Here is a 2,754-nt window from a genome sequence, read left to right on the forward strand (position 1 = left end):
CCCCGGGCCCCGGGCCCGGCGCGGAGCGGGGCCGCCGCGAGCTGCCCAGGCAAGCGCTCCAGCGCCGGCTCTGCCGGGCAGCCCGGCGGGCTCGGCCGCCGCGGGGAGCGGCAGTGCGAACCGCCCGCTCCGCCATGGAGGGCAGTGAGGAGGGAGCCGGGGGAACGCGCCGCTCCTGCGCCCGCTCCCGCTCTGCCGGGCTGGGCGCCCTGGCCCGGGCGCCTCGCGGCCGCCAGCCCAGCCCTTCCCTGCCCTGGGGATGCAGAGGGGTCGCAGCTCCCGACGCCAGCGGTGCCGCGGCGGCAGCTTCGTGCAGGGCTGGGACAGGCCGCCTTGGTGCGGGCTGCTGCCAGGGCTCGAGGCTACGCGGTACCGTGGCGGTACCCACCACAGCAGCACCGCTCCCTGCACCCCACAGGATCACAGGGTGSTTGAGGCTGGAAGGGACCTCTAGGGATCATCCAGCACAAGCCCCTGCTCCAGCAGGGACACCCAGAGCACGGGGCACAGGGTGGCAGCCAGGCGGGTTTGGAAGACCGAATCCCACCCCGGGCCTCCTGCTCTTCCCACCAAAACCAAGGAGGTCACCGGGCTGTGCAGTCCCACTCTGCCTGTCCATCCCGGGAATGCGGCACTCATCCCATGTCCTGGTGTGGAGCGGCACCGGCACAGGCACCATCCCACACCCGCTGCTGCAGTGCTGCCTCCTTGCGCGTCCTCCAAAACCAGCGCGAGGGGCACAAGGTGAGGGCACCTTCCCTCCGCACGCAGCCACCGCCAGGAAAACCTGCAGCTCACATTGAGCTTGGCCCACTTTCCTTTGTATATTATGCCTGAAAACAATATGCCCCATAGTTAAAATTTCTTTGCTAACTTAGTTTTCTACTTTCTGCTCTCATTACATGTTATAAGATCTGAATTCTGCAGTATTTGCACTCCAACTGTTTCCCATTTATGGGCAAAATGCTTTAAATATTTGGGCCTGCCACTACCACTAGATCTGCCGGACAATGTGTAGATAATGAGCTAACAGCAACAATTATTTTAGAATGTTAATTTGGACCRTTTTGTGAGAGCCTTTTAAAGATGTTTTCGGTTCAGGGTATAATACCTTGTGACAGAGACATTCCTCCCCCGAAAGAGAAAAGAGGAAATATGAAATCTGAGATTGAGATAACTCCAGTTTACTTTGGCAGAGAGGAACTGGCTGGATCTAGCTCTAATTAGTGCTGATGCCATCACACACTGTAATGGTTTTACTGCGAGCCTTGCCATCTCCGTATGTATAAGATAGGTACACGTGTGCTGCACCGCAGTCTTTACACTTACACTAGACATATCTGCTCTCCACCACACGGGAATTTTCCAGTTCTCGTTTCTGTTCAGAAATCACAAAAACGCCAAGATCAGCCAGGCCGTATCACCCGCTCTGGCGCTGGCTATCAGACAGTCATTTGTAAACATAAGAAAATATGATTCATTATAATTTATAATCATTATAGGAACATGTGTAATTCTGCAAGTATCGTTTCTCCTGCTCCCAGCGCCAGTGACAAGTGCATTTAGCAGCTCTCATTTGTTACATGCGATACCAACAGACTGGAAATGGATTTATTCGTGGAGCCACATTATTGCACTAAGTAACATGAGAGACTCCCTAGATGTTATAAACATCCTGTCCAAGGGAATGGGTACAGACTAACYAGAAGGCAATGTGCTTGAAATCACTTGTGAGCAGCAAATTTCATTGACAGCTGTCATGTTTGAACTGAAATCTAAAATTTACTGTAAAAAAACTGCTAAATTCCGAGTGCTGCAGGCATGCAGCAGGAAAAGGGATGGTAGGGATTATGCTCCAGTTTTAGTTTCTGTCAAATCGATTAAGTTAAGTTGCCTTTTGGGAATCTCTGGGACACGGCAGGATGCCCGGAGGGTGCGTCTGTCTCCCTGTGCGCTCTCACTCAGCCCAATTCACTAGTTTTCCGTGCAGGGAGCTGCGCAGCGACTGCGTGGGGTCCTTCGACAGACCAGAACACAAACAAAGTAATTCAGCTTTTGCAGCACTAATTTGCTTTTGTTTTAGACGCAAGAACAAATAAGGGCCGCATCGGCTTGTAAAAAAGGAGGACAAGGGAACCAAGTGAGCGCAGAGCGGTAATAACAGCGTGTCCTGAAGCCAGCAGGAATGTGGGGCAAGGAAGCGGCAAGGGAAGGGTCTTCCCATCTGCATCAGCTCCCCGCAACGGTTGAAAACACAGGATTGCCACCAAAAGGAGGAGAGCAGCTCCAGGGGAATCGCAGGCCACCCGAGTGCCATTTTGATGCCTTCACTTTGTTTTGCAGGGCCAAGTTTCTGCCAGGGACGTGAGCACTTCTTAAAGACCAATTTAGATAAGCATCCAAGGTCCTGGGATATTCCAGATCCTGACTTCTCCTAGCAGGCGTGGCTGCTCAGCATGGGGCCGGCTCCCGTCTGCCTTCGCCATCACACTGAAGAAGAGGAGCACACAAGCAACCCGGCCCTGGAACAGCCTCCCTCCCATCTTCAGCTGATAAAATCCCTCTCTTGACATCCCAGACCACAGCCACCATCCTCCCTGGAAGCTCCATTTGCTGCAAGACCCAAGACCAGCGCGAGAGCGTGACTGGCATGAGGGGTTAAGGTTTTTCCTACCTCTAGCAGGAAAATAAAACAAGCCAGGACAGAGACAGAGCCAGCAGCGCTTTAGAGATTTTTCTTTTTTTTTTTTTTTT

The sequence above is a fragment of the Nothoprocta perdicaria genome, unplaced genomic scaffold, assembly GCF_003342845.1.
Source record: "Nothoprocta perdicaria isolate Ctin4 unplaced genomic scaffold, notPer1 scaffold_57, whole genome shotgun sequence".
NCBI lineage: Eukaryota > Metazoa > Chordata > Aves > Tinamiformes > Tinamidae > Nothoprocta > Nothoprocta perdicaria.